We start from the raw sequence: 25504 nt of genomic DNA on the forward strand, positions 1-25504 counted from the left end.
ATTCCAGGTTTTCTGCCTATTTTACATGGAAGATACAGATCCAGGGAAATTATTCCATTCCTATGGACTGAAAAATCATAAGCAGGACTACAGTAAGAAGATAGTCAGCTAATCCCAGAAAAATTCATATCTGCTTCAAGGATGAGTCAAAGGCATGTAACCTACTTATTCCATTAACTGATCCTCCAGCTGATCACAAGCCAGTTTTATCAACTAGTAGCAGAAAATGAAAGGATGGGCAGTACGTCTACAGACAACAACAACTCTCTAAAGCTCTCCCAGCTATTGATCAGTTTTGGTTTTTTTTTATATTACCAGCTGCTGTCCAGCTTCAGAGAAGTTAATCAATTAAGCAGTGCAGCAGTCCCACGGGCATACATATTATTTTATTCTGTGCTATAAATGCTGAAAAAAAGTCTTAAGATATCACAAGGAGCCTGAACTTGATACCTGTTTTGTTCTGCCACTTTTCAGTAATCTCAGTGCCTCCCTATCTCTGCCAGTGACTCCATTTCTACAGGTATAAGTAGGGGTAACAACACTAATTTGTCTTTAAAGAACTTTAATACACACACGATATATTATCTAGACATTTTCAAGAAGAATATTTACAAATATTTAAAGAGGAATTCAATAATTAAATGTCTTCCACTTACCTGAAAATCAATCCAACTCTATTTCAATGTATTGAGCTCTAGGTATTGCTACATGTGAAAGTTTCCCAAGCCAAGGAATTCAGTGATTAAAGCCAAAAGATACATAAATGCAGAAACAAAAGACTAGAGAGTCTACAGTGTGAAGCTTCTGATACCACCTCAAGATTTACATAAGTGTGTAAGGGTAAAATAATCAGTTTGTGTATTCCATAAGCAACCCGAACTTGCATTTCCGTTTATCATTTGTACAGCAAGGAAATGTCTTGCAATAATCAGGTAATAAAAATAAAATTTGTAAATGCTCTTTTAAAAGCCAATTAGGAATGCAATAAGAAACTCAATGCATGTTGCAGTGAAAATGTGCCCTGGCCAGTTTGCTCTGCTACCCAAGGAGAATGTAAGCAATCTATTAGTCTTCTGGCATGATGTTACCACAGGGCACTACAGAGTGGATTAAGGACAGAATTATTTCCAGCTTTAACTCTAGGTTTGAGTCAAGCTCTTCATACTACTTAGCATTTGTATTTGCTTAGGTTTAATAGCACTTCTTTAGCTGTTTGAGGGCAAAAAGAAAATAGCTAATTTAATAAGAATGTTTGGCAATGAGAATTCAATATATTTTAATTTTTTGTTATTTAAAGGCACTGCCATATTATTTGAGATCCTCAGAAACATTAGTTTAGGACTTCAGGGTGACTCAGTTTTGCCCCCTGAGGTGCAAACATAGGCTTTTATTTTCAAAAAGTCTGAGCTGAGCTGTGGTGCAGTACAGCAGAAATGTGTGTGTTTGAAGGGGGCAACAAAATCCAAAGCCCTCAGTTTCAATGGACATGTGCCGGAAAAAAAAAAAAAAAATAGTAATCTGCTGATAAGACTTGCTGGATCCCAAAGGATGTTTATGGAAATGTGAGGAACAGATTTTCTGGGTTCTGTGCCTTGGGCACAAGTACAGTCTTCTTCTGGGACATGTCGCAATATAAATGTAAGTAAGGTTGTTAACAGAAATTCCTCAGGCCACCTCAAATGCTCATTGCTAGCTCCCCAAATAGTGTAAATACGCCAGTTAGCCTGCAAGGAAACCTAGTCTCATACACACACTCTGCACAGGAAACAAATAGAGTATTAATCACTTGAGCCTAATCCTGTTATTCAACTCACAAGTGAGGAATGTGCTGCTATGTTTTACCTTCATCGCGGCTACATTTCAAAGATGGAGTAGGAATAGGGAGTGGGTAGAATTGAATTACGCTATGAAAATGGTACCTTCTCTGTATGTATTACCCAGTGGCAAACATGTTTTTTCAGGTTGAAAAGCAAAACTGCTTTTCTTGTACAAAGTCTTGTTCACCAGGTGCTGTAGTTCAGATGCTGTTTGGAGTCTGGGTGTGATCACCTCTCCATTGAATTGCAAGCAGCCTGTTTTCCACTGACCTCTAAGCTGGGAATGAAAAGCACCAGTAAACACACCGTTCAGAAGCTTAATTTTACTTTTCATGACTAGTGCATGGACACCAACTGTTCACTTGTTTGCCTGCATGCGCAGTTCAAACAAACATTCCAAGCAGATAGGTTCCTATGCGTATTTGCAACAGAGGCAGATCTCAAGAAGAAGGGTGGATAAAGGCAAAAAGGAATCACAGTTCCCCAGCACGAAATATGTTAAACAGCTTCCTGAGGATAGAGAGAGTCCAAGGCACCTTACAGGCCTGGCAGATCCTCTAGGGCCAGCAATGCAGAATTCTGTATGTGTGCTAGAAAAGGCCCTCAGGGAAGTGCCAAACTGCCATTAACTAATCAGTGAGCAGTAAATACAGAGTAGCTGCTCTTACTGCCTTCAGTCAGAAATGCCCTGGAGTGATTCTTTCATTGAATTCCCAAAGACTGCTTAGGTGCAGGAAGGGTTTTTTCAGTGTGCTTAGAATTCTTTTGCAGAGAGTAACGATTTTGAAGGCAACCCAGAAAAAGTGCTAAGTCTCAGAATGCAGACAATACAGCTCCATGTCAGCTGGCAGTCACTCTGACAAGTAGATGGTATGTTGGGAAGATCCAGACTTTCTCTTTCTCCCTCAGGTATGCGCACTCAAAAAACCTAACCATCCTTACTCTAGAGTGCTGGAAGAACAACACGGTATTTTAAGAGCCCACGATTGTCTGTTACTGCCAGCTCATAGCAAGAAATATTTCTGATGGAAAGCAGAGGGGTTTTTCTTCTCGATGGAACTGTGTGTTTGGCATCTGGGTGAAATGTGTCACTCATACAAGCATAGATATCAGTCTCTTGAAGTACCACACCAGCACTAAGGCATAGACAAGAAGAGATACAAATCAAACTTTGCCCTGAAGCACCTTATGATACTTGGCAGAGCAGCTCCAGCAGTGGAACTGGTGGCCATGAAATGCAAATAAAACTGAACTCTAAACTACAGTACCAAATATAGCAAAGAACCTGTGAGTCCAATAAAGTGGACATAAAATACAGCATATGCTCTTGCTTATCTGTAGTAGTAATATTAATACATGCCATTTTATTTTATTTCTGTATTCAAGGCTGTTGAATTAACATCATCTTGTACCTGTTCTTACCAGGAAAAAGTAATTCACATATGCACACAAACAAATAGATGCAAGTATAGGTATACAAGGACAGATAGGAATGAAGTATCCCCAACTGGTTAGCACAGAGCTACAAACAGAAGCCAAATACCTGAAACTCGCTCCCTCCAAAAGATTAGCCAGAAAGAGCCCAGCACTCCCAAATTTCCCTTACAAGAGATATTAAGAGGACCTCAGATCCCTGAGATTCTTAGTGGATGGCTTTTACTGAGGCAGTAAGAATGATTCAGCCACTCAGAAAGAGACCTTAGAAACAAAATGTGACCATCATGTTTTGTGAGGGGGTTTTTTGTGTGTCATTTTTGTGACACTTTCCAGCTCTTTGTCTGCGGGTTAAAAAATGAAAAAAAACAACTGTGTCATATAATCATTAGATTTCTTTCTTCCTTTGTTCGCCTTCCAAAATGCAATTACTCCTTTTGGGAGGTAGATTATCTTCATCTTTTTTAGTGGCATATGATACTCATATGCAGATCAGTAATTTGCAGGGGGTTTTGATGTCTTGTTTTCATAACTATCACTGAAATCCTTTCCAAGCCTGCCACATCAAAATACACCATCTTTCATTAAATGTCATTTGGATTGTGTCATCAAGAAGACACTTTTATTAATTTGCATTTTAGAGTTAAAGTATAAATATATGCTTGTGTATGTATTCCTTTTTCCTTCCACTTACAGTCCTTACGGTCTTGTCAGCTATAGCTTGGTCTGAAAGCTTCTCATACTCCCTTACCTATTACTGCAGTGGGAACACTGGAGCTCAGACTGGACATCAGTCATCAGGAGTTGCTTCGTGAAATGAGTTAACTTTTACCTAACATGATACAGGAGCCAGCAAACGAGAATTCAATTTGTAGTCCCTCAGGCCCATCATTCCTTCACAAGAATTGATTCTTCCCATTTTCCTGCCTCCATAAAATATGGACAAACAGGAAACTTCACCATCAAACACTGGTTGGAAAAATCCACCCATTTTTCTTACCAAGCAATTTAATTTTGTCCTTTTCTTGAAGTTTGCAAGCTGTTTCCCTTTATCTGACATAGTCCAGGGGGCATTTTATGAAACATCAGAATAACCAGTGACACCACATAACTTTCAGTGCTGTGTCAGAAAGCTTCTCTTCCAAGGCTTCTGCATAGGTTAGTGTAAGCACCCATTTTATATACTCTGAATTAGGGAGCTCTGGAGAAGATCCTCTCCCTCCACTGTCTACGATGCAATTTGGGGAGCTAGTTGTCCAAGCCAGTGTAGCCTAGGGCTACATGTATTCATTTCAACTGTGAGTTTCCATATTCACATTAAAAACCCAAGCCTATAACCTTCACCTCAGCATGCATAATTCTTCAAATGAACATGCTTCATATGACTATTAGTGAAGGAAAATATACATTTACTAAAAGAAAAAGCATTCATTTCTTTCCTCTCATGTCTGACAGAAATTCCTCCTTCTTGAAAACCTGTAGTAAAAGTGCAGGAGGCAACAATGTTTCAGATGATTTCCCAAGCAGCCAGGAGTTAGGGAAGTGAGCTTCTCTCCTCATACACTGCAAGGGTTTAGCTGTAGGTTTGCTTTTACCTCTGTGACCCTTACAAGTAAAAATAAAATATTTTAAAAACCGTCTTAGCCTTCCAAATCAAAACCAGCAAATTTTGAAAACTGTGGACAAACAAAAAAAAACCTCTATAGTTTACATCTTCCCGGGCAGGACATTCAGAGGCATGTCTGCATGCTGTAGATGTCCAGTATCTCATTAATTGTGACAGAAAAAGGCGCATGTCGGAAGATAATAAAAGAAGGAAATCAAGTAGTTACATCTAATATGTTGTTGAAGGCAACTAGGTTCCTTTACTAAATTACCTCCAAAAACTTTAAATCTGAGGTTTGCTTCTAAGGGCCTTAGTAAGTATTCAAATTACAGTTTGTTTTTGTGGAATAATAACAGCTATGTGTTTTACCAAATGACTCTCACGTGTTTGCCCTCTTGGATTAAAAACCCGCCAGGGTTTCATTTCTCGATAAATGCGTTTAGACCTTTCTGTTGGCCTTCCCCCAGCCTTTAGCTGCACACAACTTCATATAATATGGGATATCCCTGTGATCAGTTGGGGTTAGCTGTCCTGGCTGTGTCCCCTCCCAACTTCTCATGCACCCCTAGCCTTCTCACTGGCAGAGCCATGTGTGAAACAGAAAAGGCCTTGATGCTGTGCACACACTGCTCAGCAATAACATCCCTATATTATCAGTATTGTTTTGTCATAAATCCAACACACAGCATCATATGAGTTGCCATGAAGAAGATCAACTCTATCCCAGTCAAAACCAGTACACAGAGCCATTGGCCTCTGCTATCAATGTGGTTGGCTGTAGGTCAGTCAGAGGGCAAGGGAAAGAGGGAAAGGGAAGCCTGTGAGGGAAAACCCAACTTTTGTAGAAAACTTTTAAGGGAAAGAAATGTGATGGTGGAATAAAGAGAGACTGTTGAGTGTAGTGAGCTCAGCCCCCAGGATCTTCACAATGTGTCATTCTAGTGGTACTGAATATGGAATGTAATAGGAGAACAGCCTTTTAAAAACATCTGAAAAATACTTCTGTTAAAATCCTTTTGGTTACTTATAATGTTCTGCAAATGTAATGCACCACATACTATATACTGGGGTTTTGTATTATAGTGAGATAAGAATTATTTCTATTGCAAATAATACACAACATCCCCCTCCACATAAAGGAAGAGACTCATGAGGAAAGATTTGTGGTGAGAGCTTACCTAAATAATACAAAGGGAAATATACCAGTTGCTAAGACTCCAACACCATGAGCCAAGGAACACCCATGTGTGTCATTTTCCTAGTAGTCTTTTCTGAAGAGCCCTTTAAAAAAAGCTTTTAAGAGTTTTGCAGCCTGCTGGCTGAATCCTTCATCAGTCATTAGGATTGGCTTCTTTCATGTGAAAATATATCAGAACTTCTTTATAACTCTAACTATTTCAGGGAGGAGAATGCAATGTGACATTCTTCGGGTGACATACATTGAATCAGGACATAGCTGTCTTGACTCATATAGCTGGGGATTCAATTTTAATAATACAGGTTGCATCACAGCTTGATGCAGGGTTCTTGGGGTAAAGGGAGAAGACACAGAACTGAGGGGCAACATTGATTCCTTAAATTATCTTTGCCTTTTCACACACAGGAAGATAAGTGTATTTTGCAGCTATTATCATATTTCTGTTACACTGTGATTTCAGAACAGAGTCCCCTCCTCCATGTTTGTCACCCAGCCACTTTATGCTAAAGCTGTTGCTTCCATCCAAGAGGCAAATTAATGAGTGAAAGGTTAAATGTCTGAATACTGTGCACATGAACTTAGCCTGAAGTACATGTGATAGCTGAGTAAGTAGGCAGAACATTAGTTGCAGCAAAGTGTCTCCTTTAGTGTCCAAGCCTGAAGGAAGATTTGTTCAATGAGGCAAAACAAAGGGCTGGCCAAAAGAAAAAGGTGCTGATTTCTGAGCTATTCAGCTGTTTGGGAACTGATGTTCTTGTTCAAGGAAAACTAAACCTCTGCATTAGGAAATGCCATGACCCTGATCCTGTGTCATCAGCTGTACTCTCAGGCTGGAGCTACCTTGAGTCTAAAAAGCCTCCTTCTCCTTTCACTGTTCACCAATAAAAGATGGAAGTTAAGACCATCGCCCACAAGCTCACAATATTTATTATCAGAAGAGAAGTGTGTTTTTCTGGATTCTCCAATTTTAAGAGGATCTAGAAGAGGATTGTTAAAATTGGAGAAGATGGCTGGCCATATCAGTGCCAAAACACTGCAGCTTGTTCAGAGTCTCACAAGCCCTTCGTGGAGCACAAGCAAACCCAAGAGCTAAAGCCAGGAGGATATAATCAATTCTGCAAGCCAAATGAAAAGATGAAAAGGATTGTTCATTGAGTGACACCAGACAAATTTGTTTGATTTACCAGTGAGAGAATCTCCTGCCTATTTAAGTTATTGCTATGCTGTCCAAGGAGGAGATGTAGGACCAAGGACATCTGCAGTCTCTGGAACCAACCAACTACCTCAAAGAGGTTCTTTTGGACAGACGCTTCCCCATTTTGAATTACATGTTACAGTCTGGGAAAGGCGCAGAGCAAAGAAGACTGACATCTGTTCCCAGGACTTTTTTTTCCTTTTGCCTTCACACAGTCACGTGTCCATTCACATCCACCATATAATTTCTATGTTCCAAGTAATGGGATCACTGAAGAGCAGAAAGGAATAGAACAGACTGGGAGTTAAACCTCAGGGTCTGGACTCCAGGGAAGGGACAGAAGATGTCTTAAAGTATTGTTCTCTCCTTTGGCATCCCTAGTCCCATTACTGGAGAGGAAGTAAATTCTGACCAAACACTAAGTGTGGACACAAAATAAGCCGAAAGCAGTAGGTGCTCTGTCACCAACTAGGCACAGCTCTCTTATGCGTATTCTGGCTTCTTGCAGAAATAAACCCTTCTTTTCCCTCAAAGGTCCTGATTCTAAAATGTTTAGGGCAATGAAAGGGCTTCCATTTCTTCTGTTTCAGGATTACTAGTGAATTGAGGCCGTAAATGACTTAAAAGCATAATCTACAGAAAATGTTTAACTCTGAGAGTCCTAAGTGCTGACCTGGGAGAAAATCAGTCATTTTACGCTTGCATGCTGCTGTCTTGTTGGTTCCAAGCTCAACTCTGCAAATAGGAAACTTAGTTCAGTTGCCTTTGAAATTAAACAGCTATATCAGATTTAGCAGTTTGGAACTACAGGAAGGCATCAGTCAAATGACTTTAATTATTGAAATTCTCTCCTTGCTCACTCCTTTCTCTCTCCTCATTTTCCTCCAAGTGATCAAAAGCTAAGCTGTTGTTTGTCTCATGGAATATCAAGCAAATTTTCTTATGTTCTGCAGATATCAGTCATGATATCGTACACTTGAGCAGCATGGAAATGACAGCTGCAATATGATCTAAGCTGCTCCAAAGACTTGACTGATTGATAAACAGACCACATGGGTGCATTGAGTGCAACAGTGCACTTTTCTGACAGTGCTCTACAATGGCTGAGAAAGTTTTCATAAGAGTAGAGATGACAATGTGGAGCTTACGTCCCCTAGACCTCACAGGTTTCTTTCTTCTGCACTATGTCTCATGACCATCCAGTAAGTGTGTCCACTAAGTCCACCCAGAGTAGGCCAAGCTCCCTCCACATCATGTCTTCAACTTCTTTCACTTGACCATCAAAAGAAGGAAGTCAAATATGTCCTAGGTATGCATGTAAACAATAAAAAATTCACAAGAAATCACGGTACACCAAAGCCGTTTGCTTGTGCTACTAGAAGGGATTTTCATTACATGTAGAAGCTTTGTTCTTCTCATTATTATTATGAACAAAAGCGGTTCTTTTGGTTGTTACCCAAAAATATGTTTCAACAGTTGTCACTGCAGATGACAAACTGGTAAGTCACACTGATAGAAAAACTTCTCAAACTAAGCTGAGTACAAAACTCTTCCAATAATATTTCCGTCCTCAGAAACAAGCAAAACTAATATCCAAATTCCTATATAAAACACCAAGATGATGACGAACTGCCAAAATAACAAAAAAAAAAGTCATATTGAAGAAATAGAAGCTATCACTGACAGCTGCTCACTGGTAGTAGAATCATCAAGTGAGCAGTGTAACATTTCTGCCAGGCACGATATGGCAGAAGAGGGATCAGGAAGCTTTCTAAGGAAATCAGATCATACTAGAAATACAGCAAGTGTGAAATCCATAGCAATGCTTCCTCTCTTCCCCAGCACAGTCTTGCTGAGCATATTCCTTTCCATGCAGCTGGGTCCCTATAAAGCCCTGTAAGGATAATTCAGCAAAACCCTTTAAAATACTCCTGAAAGTATGCAAGATTCATTCTCTTGCTTGAAATGGTGTTCATATCCTGTGTTAAGTTAACCTATAATGGCAAGGTATCTTCTGTTACAACCATGAATGTACTTCAAAAATAGAAAATTCAGATTCATAAGGGATGCACGACCAGGAATATTCACACATCTATAAAACTTCCCAATACTGTTTTATCAAAAGTGGGGTGTATTAAAATCCGTTTTCCTCAACAGCAGGGCATTTCTCAATCTGAATCTTCTGTCCGCCACCTTCTTCCCAAGGCCTTCCAGTCTTTCTTCCTTCATCCTTCCCAAATCTTTGGACAGTCTTCCACCCAGGTACCAGAAAGACCTGCAGGCAAGAAAATTGGTGCTCAATTCATTTATTCTTGCACTACCACAGGTTTCTGTCATCGTGCAGCTGCCAAGCAGGGAGGAAAGACCTTGCCTTGCCCCGTCCCCTACTTTACTGCAGGGTAGCTTGAGAAGGGAAGGGTCCCTGCAGGACACTATGTGACACTCTTCATTCTGTGCACATTGACTGATACTTGTGCTCCGCTTGAGTAGGGTGAATTTAAAAGGGAGAGTAAGAGCTACACACACCCCTTCCATATTCAGTAATAACTGCCCAGAACAACTGAGTAGCAAAAAGTCATAAGCTGCTCTGAGTTGCAGCTTCCCTGAAAAGAGAGGATGCAACCTCCTTTCTCCCTTTTTTTCTTTGTTAAATAGGGAAGAGTCACTTTTTTCTCAGTAAATTGCTCTGCATCTTGGCAGTTTAGATTAGCACCCTTTCATTTTCATTTTCTGCCACCTACGTTTCATTTGGCCTGTCGGCAACCCCAAAAGCGCACAAGGACAATGCAAAGATCTCACCAGCATGCAGTCATGAGACCACACTGCCTGGCTGACAGCACCGTGGGAAGCCTGGAAGCACAGGAGCAGCCTAGATCCCTTGCATGTTTTAAAGAGGTGTTATAATTTGAGCTGCTTTATTATAAAAGGGCAACCATTAGGAGAGCCAAGTGACACTAATGAAGCCTTGGGCATTATCGCACATTGATTAAAAACAGTTTAATGTCTCAAAATGACAGGAAAAAAAGGAGCTCAGGGAAGCCCAAAGGAGCAAAGGAACTCAGCAAGGCAAATAAATCTGCAGTGATTCTCTTATACTAAACAGTTATTTTGATAGGAAAATGACAAGGAGCAATATGCAGTGCCATTAGGAATTTTCTAGCATCTGACCATTCATCCTAATTAAAAATATTAAATTCATTCAGCACATGTAACAATAGCTTTATTATCTTAATCTCCCATTGCTGCAGGAGAAAAGAAAGCTCATCTTATGGCAACTTTATTCTAACTAAATCTTCCATCACATGAAGTTCTTCATCTTACTTCCTGTGTTTCCTGCATATTAGTTGTATTTACATATCAATAACACCTTGCACATCAAAAAAATACTTTCTTCCTTCAAAATAATTCATATCAGACAAAATAAATTTATATACAAGTAAATAGAATAAAATGCAAAGCTAATTGCAAACTTACCTATTAATCTGCTAGCTTTGTTTTCGGTAGGCATCTTGAGGATAAATGCAGTGTCACTATTCATTCAAATATTCTTTGTGGGTTATGTCTTTGAAGATTTGAATTCTGGCTTTGCATATTGTCTAGATTGAACTCATTATTGTTTAGAACAACAATTTTTAGGATGTTGCTCCTGTTCTGAATAAACTGAATAATAAAACACCCCCACAACTATTGTTAAGAAAGTCAGCTGTACTGACAGTGCCTTTCCTCACTGAAGGAGGGTTCATCACATTTCCAGAAGTCCTGGTTATAAGAATATAACAATCTGCTCTCAGTTACTCCCTGTCAAAGGCACCTCTATGGATCATGAAGGAAACTTTGGGATCAGTTATCTCAGAGAACAGTATAGACATGGTACTTGGATTTTTCTCTTTAACCTGGTGATTTGTTCATACTTTGAAATAGTTGAGTTTTAAAATCTATGAAGATACTAGAAGGGATGGTAGTTATTAGCATTTGGGTGTTAATTAACGCTATAGTACAGATTAGGTGAAATTCCAGTGGAGCAGAAGGACTGAGCCTGAACTGCTTCACCCCTCTGAACAGTGCATACTTCAAGATTCTCCACTTTTCAGTCACCAGCATCTCCTCTGTTAATCTGCGGTAGCCTCTCTGTGGTTTTCTTTCTGCTCAGAGGCTACTCCAGGCCAGCAGGTTGGCAGACAGCTCAGGATGCTGCGACAGCAAAAATGTTCATGCTGGCATTTCCTAACTTGTAGTTCACAGAAAACACACTGGCCAAAAAGACTCAGCGGTTCTGTTTACAGCCTGATATTTTGCCCTCTGCTATTATACATTTCTTCAGGCTAAAAGAGTGACAAAATGTGACACTGCTGCTTGTCCAGGGGCAAGCAAATACTGGGGCTACCCATCCTAGGACCTGATCTAGCATCCAGGCAAACACAAGCAGTTATGGACATCTATACAGCTTCATGGTGGATTTAAATGTGGTCAAATTAGCCTAATTGAAGCTCCCAGCTGTATCATTTATTGTTAAAGCTGCCTTATAATTCCCATTACAGCAGCAGTTTCAGCTTGTTTTAACTCCCATAACATAACTGCTTGGGCTGAAATTTTCCATGCTGAGGGTCAGCTTCAGCCAAAGCATTTTACTGGATGTGGCAGAGAGAAAAAAAGAGAATTTAAGAAATGTTCTTATTCAGAAGGCCCAGGAAAACTTCACATTCCCACCTGCTTGAGCACATACATTTTGGAAGAACATTTAATTACACAACACCACTGTCTTTTGTTTCCATGGGTCCTGTCTCAATCAGTGCACAAATATGCATAGTGCTCACCTGACTGGGAGATAAGTCAGTATTTTGTTTTATTCTTATTATTCAATGTGGCTTTACACTCTTTCTTGCAGACCATTTACCCTCAGATCAGCAGACAGAATTACCGACTTCCTCATGGGCTTTGCTCCAGAGCCACAGTAAGGCAAAAGAAAACTGACAGAAATGAGCATTGTGTTGCAGAAACTGATCTTAGTAATAGACTGTGTGGAATAACAGATAATTGAGCTAGGCTTGAAAGAATGGCAGCAAAAAGAGAAATGGCAGTAGATAATGACTTTATACTACTAAAGAATATCCTTCTCTCAGTTAACACCCAGGTCCAATTAATGGTTCAATTATATTCTAAAATAATGGGTTACATTACACTAAAACTATGTATTTTTTGCATCCTCTTGCCTCCTCCCTCTTAATATCTTTTCCCTCTCTATACCAAGAATAATTTGGGTGGTGACCCTGCAACTCATTCTGTTCATGTTGGCCCCTGCATCCATGTCAACCCCTGCTGAATTCAACAAGGAATTGGACAGAGTGGAAGGAAGGGACATCACTCTACTCATGTAGTACAGATTTAAAACCAGAGCTCTTAGACCTGTTTTAGACATAGTTTTAGGTGCCTACCAAACAGGGATGCATTAGAAGCATGGCCATCTCTCATAGACAAAGGAAAGGAAACAGCACATTGAAATATTATCCAGGCATATGTGGGCCAAATTATCCCCAGATGGTGCTGAACTCTCTCCTTTGACCATACAAATGACCTGTTGACACTGAGCTCTAATCAAAGAATCATAGAATTATTTAGATTGAAAAGACCCGTAAGATCATCCAGTCCAACTGTAAACCTAGCACTGCCAAGTCCACCACTAAACCATGTCCCTAAGTGCCACATCTACAAGTCTCATATTTCCAGAATATGAGAGGTCTATTCCAACTCTTGACAACCCTTTCAGTGCAGAATTTTTTCTTAATGTCCCATCTAAACCCCCCCTGGTGCAACTTAAAGCCATTTCCTCTTCTCCTAATACTTGGTACCTGGAAAAAGAGATTAACGTCCACCTCACTACAACCTCCTTTCAGTTAGTTGCAAAGAGTAAAGAACCCCAGTTCCTTAAGCTGCTGCTCATAAGACTTGCTCTCTAGACCCTTCAGCAGCTTTATTGACCTTCTTTGGACATGATCCAACATTTCAATGTCTTTCTTGTCACGATGAGCCCAGAACTGAACACAGTATTTGAGGTGCAGCCTCAACAGTGCTGAGTACAGGGGGACGATCACTTCCCTAATCTTGCTGGCCACACAATTTCTGATACAAGCCAGAATGCCATTGGCCTTCTTGGCCACCTGGACACACTGCCAGCTCATATTCAGCTGGCTGTTGACCAACATCCCCAGGTCCTTTTCCACTGGGCAGCTCTCCAGGCACTCTTCCCCAAGCCTATAGTTGCATGGGGTTGTTGTGACCCAAGTGCAGGACCCAGCACTTGGCCTTGCTCATACAATTGGCCTCAGCCCATTGATCAAGCCTGATTAGACATAATAGCTGTGGTATCCATACTTAGACAAGATCCAGAAAAACAGTGGTCAAGAAAAGCAAAAAGGCAAAGATATACTTATGATACATGTATTTCTGCACTGTAGACATGGAGAGTCTGAAATCATATTCCAAACCCAGTTAGCATGCATTTGACTATGACTGCTTTGCACATCCTGGTTCTTCAGCCAGCATGCTTTATCTTCATATCAAGTATATTACAGGAATCTTGAGGAGGATGCCATGTATCATCAGCTGGCCAGCAATTCACACAAGAAAGATGACATGGTAAAACTACACCAAAGTGTAGACATCTCCTTCTTGATCAAGTATATGGTGAAGGAATAGGTCTAAACTAAGGCTTGAACAACTGTAGCTCTTTTGCTGAAAACAAAAGCCATAACACATGAAGAGCCTGCAGAAGTCACCCCATCCTTCTCCTCTTTCCCCATAAGACAATTTTCACAGGCTGGTTTCTTATATCTTACAGACTCATGCAGGATCTTACTTGCACCATAGCACTTTAAGCAGATGACTGAGGACTGGTAAAAAGGACAACAAAGAAAAGAACAGAGTTAAAAGGCTTCGTGTGACTCACAACACATAATTAAAACTATTTCAGAGACACCCACCTCCTTCCACTAAAGAAAACTCCCCAACAATCCTCAAAAAAGCAAAACAAACAAAAAATGGCTACAGAAAAGCAAGACAATTGTGTGATTTTACAGATCTGCATCATTCAGGCACTGGCAGGGGCTGCAGGCAGCCCCAGTTAGGTAAAGAGAAAAGAGAGGGGGATCTTCTTGTGCAACTCCACCAGCCTGAAAGCACATGTGCTGTGGAGGTCATGCTACAGCTCTGCAGTGCGTACCCTTCTCAATAAATCCATACCTTCACATCAGCAAGGAATACAGACCCTTCTGTGATGGAAGGTGGATTTTTTTTTCCTGCTTTCTCTATTGCTTTTAAGGCCAGAAGAGACAAAAAGTTGTCTATAGCACTTGCAAGAATATTTCACCCAGTTATCCCTGTAGAGGGGCTATTATTTTGCTAATGCATTCATCCCATACTCCATTTCCAAATTAAAAAGAAACCTTTCTGCCTAAAGGCATGTTTGTTTGCTTGTTTTTGACCCCAGTTATGTGAGTTGATCTATTAGAAGATATAATTACCTTCCACAGGCAACGTGGAGTCACCTTACCTCCTATGTGAGAGTAACTTCAGGAACATTTTCCTGCCCTGTTAAAAGTAAGTCACTCCTTTCTTGCTTAGGTTTCCTTTATTACTCCCAGCCTTGCCAGTCCCATAACTTCTTCCTGTTTCTGATTCTGATTTCTGTGCAAGCCCCAAAGAAAGTTGCCAGTGTTAAGAACAAAGAAGAAACACATCAGAGTAGAATGAAGGAGACACAAAAAAGTCAACAAAACCCCAGAATAGAAAGCCAGCTCTTTTGCTGAATGTTTTCTTTTTGTACCCACGTGTACCATAGCTCCTAAATTGCCCATGCATCTCATCCTTCCTTGCACCTGTCTCAGCTTTCAAACCCAGCACTTCACGCAAAAGATATGCCTAACAGCATATTTGTAAGTGCTGGGAGATAAGGGGAAAAGCTGCCTCTGATGTCAGACTTGGAGGCAGGGTGTCTGCAGACTGTGTTTTCCCCTACAGAAACCATCCCCTGCTTGGCATGCACCACAGGCTTTGTCATCTTTACCACACACTCCCTACAACCGTCCTTGTAAAGCAGTTCAGACAGAGGGCAATGAGGCATTTCCAGGGGGAGAGAGAGGGATCATGTACATTATCTGTCTAAGGAAACAAATGGGCAGGATGTGGAATAGATCCCAAGAGAATCCTAATGAAGTCGGTATCAAACAAACCCTCCATATGCCGAAAGAATGTAACACTAAACTCCTTTCAAAATTAGAAATAGTGCAGTCCTTTTCTATTAATGCACAAGTAATAAGGCTACATCTTAGTATGGGTTCTGCTGGTTTTTGGTTTTTTCCCCCCACATTGCAATATTTGAAATACTTCATAAAAGTAACAAAAGTGGGGAAATTACATTCATGGTTTTCTGTTTCAAATATTTGTATGTTTTTACAAAAGTTGGGGGAGGAGTGCTGGGACGTACATATACATGCAAATAAACATCTGGGAACTGATCAAACCGTTGAATGCAGGAAAGTTTTGGCAATCAAAGAGTACACATGCAGATCTGGGCACAACGGAAGAGAAGAATATATCTTCCATAGGAGAAGAGGTGGGGGGAAGGCGAGCAGGCAGCCAGCAAGCAAAGGATAGAGTTGTGTTATTCAATGAGCAGTTTTGACTCCATGTCAAAGGGAAGGCTGCACGTCAGGTCAGACAGCAGGCCCAAGGAGAAAAACAAGAGCAACAAAAGCCAGAAAGGTATTCAGGCACTGGCTTATGGAAGAGGATTTCACTTCTCACTGCCACACCACGCAATACAGCATGACAGCCCCATATAACGCAACACAACTAGGGCAGAGAAGCCTTTCCTCTCTCACCCACTAAGTGCTGCTGTGGCCCCTACAGGCCACAGAACCCAAACCTTGTTTGTAAGAGCCCACAGCCCTCTCTCCACTTGTGTAAAGCAACTAAAAGCCATGAGAGGTGTACCTGCACTAGGTAGATCCATTGAGAGAAAGTCTTGGTTTGCAACTGCTGACATGGCTACCTGTTCAGAAAGCATTTTGCTTGTAGGCATCTGCTGCCTGCAGACTTGTGCAGCTGGAGAAGGAGGTAGCATTCAGTGGCAAACGAGCTAAGCATGAATGCATGTAGTCTGTGACAGGTGACTTCCATTGTGAGAACTGTGAGGTGCAGCCTGGGCCCGAGGCAAAGAGATGGATCAGAAGCATATTACAGAAGTCAGGACATCAGGCAGCAACAAGAAGCTGAGTCAGCACCTCATCAAGGAAGGCTCAGAACAGCTGGTGAGGGAGTCACCGTTTACCACAATTCAAAATTCCCCTGATAATCACCAAGAAAACAACATTCAGATTGCACCCCAAAGAGGTACCTAGCCATAGCTATCTTTCACCTCTGGAGACATACTCTTTGTAACCATCCTTGCTGAAATTAAAGAAACTGCATTCAAGACGCTTTGGATCTGTTGTGCTCTGGAGTATCATAATGTCAGTGCCTAATACCTGGAGGCTATCATCACACAAGATGTGAATTTTACCTGAATTTTCTTTTCCGTTTTTGCACCACCAAGACATAAAAAATTTGAGCAAACTATGAAAAGATTTCAAGGGAGTTTCTTCTGGCATACAGATGGTATATCTTTTGTCGAGGTGAGGTACATAAGGATCTCATCATTTGTGATAAAAAGCAGGTTCTTCTTGTCCATTTCCAAAGCACAGACTAGCTTCCAACAAAATTGAGCTACTTCTTCAAACAATGCAACACCCTTTCTCAATTAAACAAAGTGCATATTTCATGATAGCATCTGGCAGGTGCTGAATTACAAATGAGTGCCACATTTGGTTTTGCTAGAAACCTTGTTCATGCCATGAACTGAATTGTTTTGTCATCTTATTTGAAGACAAGGTGATTTCCTTGTCATGTTGCCCTTAGGACACTCAAAATACCACTTTTGCAGGGAAATCTTGGTTTATCCTCCTTTATCAACGGGAAAAAAAATCTCTATATATATATTTGTTCTAATCCATGCAATATCTAAAACTGATGCTGATAGATTTGGAAAGGCAAACAAAGGTCCATACCACATAGTACCTAAAAGGAGTCAATTATCCTATTGGATGTCTATTTTTTAAATTGTGATAAAAATTATCTTTCAGCTCAGCAGCATACTGCAAAACAGAAAATCCGACAGTGCAGGAACTTGCACACACTTCAGTGGGAAAGAGGAGGGCATTTTGGCAAGTTTTTGGTCCCAGTGTCAATTGATATTCAATGGAAATAGCTCTGATTGGGCCCTAATGAACCATCATTTTATTCTCTCACTTTCTATCATGACCATAAACTTTTTCCCCAGCTTTATTTGAGGCTGTTATGCTGATGGGCCACAAGGAATTCTGATCTAGCCAACTTTTAAGAATCAGAAAAAAATAGGTTTAGTAAAAGCATACGCAGTTTATCATTTAAATTAAAAACATGGACCTCTCTCCTCACTTGAAATCTGATTTTCTTCTTCCCACAGTACTCTTAGCAACACACCTTGCATGAGACCTCTAGCTAACATAAATTAACAAGGCTCTAGTGAAGACAGTACCTACCATCCAGAGATTCATCCCTGATGCCGTTTCATTTTCTCAGCACAGCCCCTTTAAGAATGACAGACTGATGCATGTTTGCCTCACCTTAATACATACTTTCGCACCAGGAGGGGGTTACTTATATCTTACTCCATCATTAACTTAGGCCCAATGGTTGAAAGGTTGGTGTATTACTGTCACACTTTCATGACAATGTGGGGCTTTGTGTTCATTGCACTGTGCTCTAAGCCTTTAATGCAGTGCATACCATAGGTCTGCACAAGGGGAAGCCACACTTGCCAGCTGATTCAGTTGGTACCCCCCAGGCTATGGAGTGCACCGGTCGCCAGGTAGGTCTCACACCATGGCAGTGGCCCTCTTGGCCTCAGCAGCAGGACAGGGCACCACTAACACTCCTTCAGGTGGTGGTACCCCATATGCATCTTCAGCAACAAGGACCACCATGAGTTTACTCTCAGCAAAGTCAATGTGTGGAAGTAAAGGACCTGCGATTAGACACTTACAACCATTTCTCCTAAGGGAGCTCCCAGCTGCAGGAGTGTGGTGCCTCTTCTCACATCAGTTGTCCTCACAGTCAGCTGTCTATCTGGGGTTCCCTGTCCCCTAGCAGTTTGCAAATCCTCATGCAGCAGGAAAGAGCAGCTAAGAGCTGTTTTGTGCCAGTGGTTACAGACACAAAGGAAATGCACAACTCCAGCAGAGTCATTATAACCCTTTCATTTGCCAAAGGTGCTCCAGCTGTGCAATGAACTACCAGTATGCAGAAAAAAGATTGCCTCTAGAAAGTACACAATGGCTGGAAACCCAAAACTTGAAAATATCTGTCTTGCAACATAGCATGATAGAAGTTCATTTGTGTTTTTGAAAAGGTTTTTTTAAAAGCTGAGGAGTCTGTTGGAAACCCCAGTAGATTAAAATGGAGCCTGTTTTTTCTACAAATGAAGCAGCACCTTTATCTAATTTGTGTTTCCTTTAGGAAGCCCTAAGACTGGAGATTGGAGAATCAAAAAAGCATCTACTTTATTTCTTTACTCTCCTGACTCTCAAAATAGTTTTCTTGCATTGTCCTACTTTCTTTGGGGCCTTTTTTTCTTGTGTGTTTCTGCAAACCTGTTATTAAGAGCCTGAATGACTGTTACATATGATGACAGGGATTATACAGATCAGAACTTGAGTCCACCAGAAATTTGAAATTTTACATTAATAACCTTAAACCCAGGAAATTTTTGAGCCTTGGGTGAATGTAAATAAAAGTCACTGAGTGTTTCAGCCCCTCCACTTTCTCCCACCATCCTCTAGAAAACAACCACACATGTGCTTATTCAGATTCCAGAAAACACTACTGTTCAAAATGATACCTATTTCTCACTAGAGAAGCCAAAAATTGAAAAATCTCTTTCACCAACTCCCTCATTGCTATACACGCTCTCTATCAGAAAAGAAATCTCCTTTATGAGACTTATTTGCTATCAAGAGGGACCTAGGCAAGCTCAAGAAGTGAGCCCATGTGAACCTCATGAGGTTCAACAAGTGCAAGGTCCTGCACCTGGGTCGTTGTAACCCCCCATATCAATACAGGCTGTGGGATGAAGGGATTGAGAGCAGCTCTGCAGAGAAGGACTTGGGGTACCAGTGGATGAAAAGCTGGACATGACCTGGCAGTGTGTGCTCACAGCCTAGAAAGCCAACCATATCCTGGGCTGCATCAACAGAAGTGTGGCCAGCAGGTCAAGGGAGGTGATTCTGCCCTTCTACTCCACTCTGGTGAGACCCCACCAGGAATACTGTGTCCAGTTTTGGTGTCCTCAGCACAGGAAAGACATGGACCTGTTGGAGCAAGTCCAGAGGAGGGCCACAAAAATGATCAGACAGCTGGAGCACCTCTCCTGTGAATACAGGCTGAGGGAGTTGGGGTTGTTCAGCCTCGAGAAGACAAGGTTCCAGGAGATCTTATTGTGGCCTTTCAGTACTTAAAGAGGGACTACAGGAAAAATGGGGACAAACTTTTTAGCAGGGCCTGTTGCAATATGAAAAGGGGTAATAGTTTTAAAACAAAAGAGGGTACGTTTAGACTAGATATAAGGAAGGCATTTTTTACAATATGGGTGGTGAAACACAGGCCCAGAGAGCCGGTAGATGCCCCATCCCTGAGGCATTCAAGGTCAGATTGGATGGGGGTCTGAGCAACCTGATCTAGTTGAAGATGTCCCTGCTCATTGCAGGAGTTTGGACTAGATGACCATTAAATGTCCCTTCCAACCCAAATTATTCTATTATTTATACCTGGAGTATGAGACTGGAATTCCAGAGTCAGGACTATACCAGTTATATGGTTACTGCTCTCCTGGTAACATTATGTCTTTTTAATCCCTTCCATGAATTACAGAATACACGCCTTGGATCTCAGCAACTCATGAATTACATATACAAATGTGGGAGTGAACTGAAATAACCTTTAGTCAATCTTTCATATGGACCCTTGGAGGATCTTTATTTAGTTTTGCAAACACACTGGTAACCACGGGCTAGTGAGATTTGGCTAAGTAACATGTTGCCAAGCAGCACCAAAAAGAAGGAAAAGAAATCATAGAATAGTTTCAGTTGAAAGGGACCTTCAAAGATCATCTAGTCCAAACCCCCTGCGATTAGACACTTACAACCATTTCTCCTAAGGGAGCTCCCAGCTGCAGGAGTGTGGTGCCTCTTCTCACATCAGTTGTCCTCACAGTCAGCTGTCTATCTGGGGTTCCCTGTCCCCTAGCAGTTTGCAAATCCTCATGCAGCAGGAAAGAGCAGCTAAGAGCTGTTTTGTGCCAGTGGTTACAGACACAAAGGAAATGCACAACTCCAGCAGAGTCATTATAACCCTTTCATTTGCCAAAGGTGCTCCAGCTGTGCAATGAACTACCAGTATGCAGAAAAAAGATTGCCTCTAGAAAGTACACAATGGCTGGAAACCCAAAACTTGAAAATATCTGTCTTGCAACATAGCATGATAGAAGTTCATTTGTGTTTTTGAAAAGGTTTTTTTAAAAGCTGAGGAGTCTGTTGGAAACCCCAGTAGATTAAAATGGAGCCTGTTTTTTCTACAAATGAAGCAGCACCTTTATCTAATTTGTGTTTCCTTTAGGAAGCCCTAAGACTGGAGATTGGAGAATCAAAAAAGCATCTACTTTATTTCTTTACTCTCCTGACTCTCAAAATAGTTTTCTTGCATTGTCCTACTTTCTTTGGGGCCTTTTTTTCTTGTGTGTTTCTGCAAACCTGTTATTAAGAGCCTGAATGACTGTTACATATGATGACAGGGATTATACAGATCAGAACTTGAGTCCACCAGAAATTTGAAATTTTACATTAATAACCTTAAACCCAGGAAATTTTTGAGCCTTGGGTGAATGTAAATAAAAGTCACTGAGTGTTTCAGCCCCTCCACTTTCTCCCACCATCCTCTAGAAAACAACCACACATGTGCTTATTCAGATTCCAGAAAACACTACTGTTCAAAATGATACCTATTTCTCACTAGAGAAGCCAAAAATTGAAAAATCTCTTTCACCAACTCCCTCATTGCTATACACGCTCTCTATCAGAAAAGAAATCTCCTTTATGAGACTTATTTGCTATCAAGAGGGACCTAGGCAAGCTCAAGAAGTGAGCCCATGTGAACCTCATGAGGTTCAACAAGTGCAAGGTCCTGCACCTGGGTCGTTGTAACCCCCCATATCAATACAGGCTGTGGGATGAAGGGATTGAGAGCAGCTCTGCAGAGAAGGACTTGGGGTACCAGTGGATGAAAAGCTGGACATGACCTGGCAGTGTGTGCTCACAGCCTAGAAAGCCAACCATATCCTGGGCTGCATCAACAGAAGTGTGGCCAGCAGGTCAAGGGAGGTGATTCTGCCCTTCTACTCCACTCTGGTGAGACCCCACCAGGAATACTGTGTCCAGTTTTGGTGTCCTCAGCACAGGAAAGACATGGACCTGTTGGAGCAAGTCCAGAGGAGGGCCACAAAAATGATCAGACAGCTGGAGCACCTCTCCTGTGAATACAGGCTGAGGGAGTTGGGGTTGTTCAGCCTCGAGAAGACAAGGTTCCAGGAGATCTTATTGTGGCCTTTCAGTACTTAAAGAGGGACTACAGGAAAAATGGGGACAAACTTTTTAGCAGGGCCTGTTGCAATATGAAAAGGGGTAATAGTTTTAAAACAAAAGAGGGAACATTTAGACTAGATATAAGGAAGGCATTTTTTACAATATGGGTGGTGAAACACAGGCCCAGAGAGCCGGTAGATGCCCCATCCCTGAGGCATTCAAGGTCAGATTGGATGGGGGTCTGAGCAACCTGATCTAGTTGAAGATGTCCCTGCTCATTGCAGGAGTTTGGACTAGATGACCATTAAATGTCCCTTCCAACCCAAATTATTCTATTATTTATACCTGGAGTATGAGACTGGAATTCCAGAGTCAGGACTATACCAGTTATATGGTTACTGCTCTCCTGGTAACATTATGTCTTTTTAATCCCTTCCATGAATTACAGAATACACGCCTTGGATCTCAGCAACTCATGAGTTACATATACAAATGTGGGAGTGAACTGAAATAACCTTTAGTCAATCTTTCATATGGACCCTTGGAGGATCTTTATTTAGTTTTGCAAACACACTGGTAACCACGGGCTAGTGAGATTTGGCTAAGTAACATGTTGCCAAGCAGCACCAAAAAGAAGGAAAAGAAATCATAGAATAGTTTCAGTTGAAAGGGACCTTCAAAGATCATCTAGTCCAAACCCCCTGCCATGGACAGGGACATGTCTCCAGGTTGCTCAAAGCCACCCTAACCTTGAACACTTCTAATGATGGGGCATCCACAACTTCTCTGGGTAACCTGTTCCACTGCCTCACCACCCCCACTGTAAAAAAAATTCTTCCTTATGTCCAGTATAAATCTACTCCCTTTTACTTTAGAACAATTGTGTCTTGTTACATTGATACAGACCTTGGTATAAAGTCTCTCTCCATCTTTCCTATAAGCCTCTCTATATATTGAAAGGCTGCAATAAAGTCTCATAGAGCCTTCTCTTCTCCAGGCTAAAAGTGAAAGATAGATCCAGTTTTGGCCTTGGGCAACTGTAGTCAACTTGGCATTGAACATGAAAGTTAGATTGGACTAGATGACCATTAAATGTCCCTTCCAACCCAAATTATTCTATTATTTATACCTGGAGTATGAGACTGGAATTCCAGAGTCAGGACTATACCAGTTATATGGTTACTGCTCTCCTGGTAACATTATGTCTTTTTAATCCCTTCCATGAATTACAGAATACACGCCTTGGATCTCAGCAACTCATGAGTTACATATACAAATGTGGGAGTGAACTGAAATAACCTTTAGTCAATCTTTCATATGGACCCTTGGAGGATCTTTATTTAGTTTTGCAAACACACTGGTAACCACGGGCTAGTGAGATTTGGCTAAGTAACATGTTGCCAAGCAGCACCAAAAAGAAGGAAAAGAAATCATAGAATAGTTTCAGTTGAAAGGGACCTTCAAAGATCATCTAGTCCAAACCCCCTGCCATGGACAGGGACATGTCTCCAGGTTGCTCAAAGCCACCCTAACCTTGAACACTTCTAATGATGGGGCATCCACAACTTCTCTGGGTAACCTGTTCCACTGCCTCACCACCCCCACTGTAAAAAAAATTCTTCCTTATGTCCAGTATAAATCTACTCCCTTTTACTTTAGAACAATTGTGTCTTGTTACATTGATACAGACCTTGGTATAAAGTCTCTCTCCATCTTTCCTATAAGCCTCTCTATATATTGAAAGGCTGCAATAAAGTCTCATAGAGCCTTCTCTTCTCCAGGCTAAAAGTGAAAGATAGATCCAGTTTTGGCCTTGGGCAACTGTAGTCAACTTGGCATTGAACATGAAAGTTAGAAACAGGAGCTCTGGTCTTTATTTACTTGCTCTTCTCTAAGTAGGAAATGTCTGCTTAAGGAACTGGGGGAAGGGAGAGTTTAACATATTCTTCATGAGCTCTGTGGAGTGCAGACAGAATCACAGTCATATCACCATATGTTAATGTATTTACTGAGTACTGCTTTTTAATAATTTTCTGTCGCAGCGAGAGAAAATCTCATTTGGCTGTGATTTGCATTGTGCCAGCATTAGATATTAGTCTGTGTTAGATCAAAATCAATGCTGTCACTGAAGTATCCATTCCTTTCATTACTCTAAATAGCATTTTGTCCTAATACATTGAGTCATTGCAGTACAAGCAATAAAAATCAGTAAATACTTCTGGTTTATTTCTGGGTATAAACAACCCTTAATTCATCCCCTCTTCACACAAGGGTAGGACCAAACAGAACAAATTTGGATAGGTTTTATTTAGCACAACTGATATATTTACCCTTGGAGCAAACAAAAGGGGCTATTTTGGGGAGAGAAAAGATGAACAGGACTAGGAGAGATGAAGAAGGCAGGATGGGATCATGCCCATTTGGTTATCCACCAAGGGAGAACAGGTCAACACATCTGAATGTTTTCATCAGGGATTAGGTGACAGGTGCCAGCAGATCCTGGACTGAATGGATTGAAAAAGCAGATGTGACAGAGGGAGTGGTATTGCCCCAGCTAGAACAAAAAGAGACTGATCTGTACTTCAGTGTCATCCAAGAGCACAAATTTTCTGCTTTAGATCATGCCTAATGTGCTGCACACACCACAGTTGTCTGGGCAGCCTCGATCACAAATTAGAATGACAAACACATCTGTTATCAATAAACTTCCAGGATTTTACAAAGTTCCCAGTCTTTGCTAAGGCAACTATCTTGTGTCCACTTAACAGATTGCAACCAGTCACGCACCCCTGGGGAAAGCAGATCATCAGACCAGAGTCTTCCCTGTGGATCAAAGAGGAGCAGATGTGCCCTCATTGGGCCAAGAATACTGAATGAGTGACTCACAGATCAAAGGCTGCTCAGTGCTTAATAGTCACATTAGTGCCTTCTCATATCAGAGGTAACCCAGAAAACCTCAACTCTCTGACTGATTAGCCTGCTCGTCCCAGAAAATGTCTTCCTTCAGTCCCTTGCTCCCTACTGGTTAGTTTAGTCTTGATGTAGGGCACAACAGCTGGCAGTTCCTGGATGGAAGACAGTGTTCCAGGCGGTGCTCCGTCTCATATAGACCCTGGCTATTTCTCAAAACTATGGTACAATATGCCACTTCTCACGTGAAAAGATAAAACAGCTTGATGATAGTAACAGCTTGATTAATTACAAGATAGGGAAGGCATAGGAAAAGTAAAGCTGTGGAAACATTTTGCACTTCTCTCAATCAAGCGCGCTCCTCCTCACTTCTCAGAATTCTCATTAGACTCCCAGAGTCCAGGCTACTTCACCATTGATGTGTGAAACTTCAGTGCTTTCTACACAGTTTGCACAAAATCTTTATACTACCCTGTATTTCCTATGGAGGCTTCAGGGTCCAAGTAAATGGGTCCAAGTAAATGAGGAGATTCAGAGGAAAGTCCTACAGCCCATCAGGTCCCTAGATCTTACATTGTTTCCACAAATAGCTTGATGAGGGAGCAGGGACCAGGCACCCCAGGAAGTCAAACCTGTTGG

The 25504-nt window shown here is 41.3% G+C and overlaps 1 protein-coding gene across 3 annotated transcripts in view; it reads left to right on the plus strand.

Moving 5' to 3' along the window:
* KCNJ6 (potassium channel, inwardly rectifying subfamily J, member 6) overlaps positions 1–25504 on the plus strand; it is a 170019-nt gene that overhangs the window by 72428 nt on the left and 72087 nt on the right. Inside the window, exon 1 of one of the 3 annotated variants that reach the window (XM_014938286.1) lies at positions 14825–14843. The exons of the other annotated variants lie outside the window; for them this stretch is intronic. The gene's annotated coding sequence lies outside the window, so the exon portion shown is untranslated. Of the gene's footprint in view, positions 1–14824; positions 14844–25504 lie in introns of those variants that run through there. 3 annotated transcript variants of the gene reach the window in all.

This window comes from Calidris pugnax, unplaced genomic scaffold (assembly GCF_001431845.1).
Source record: "Calidris pugnax isolate Ruff unplaced genomic scaffold, ASM143184v1 scaffold25, whole genome shotgun sequence".
In the NCBI taxonomy this organism is placed as follows: domain Eukaryota; kingdom Metazoa; phylum Chordata; class Aves; order Charadriiformes; family Scolopacidae; genus Calidris; species Calidris pugnax.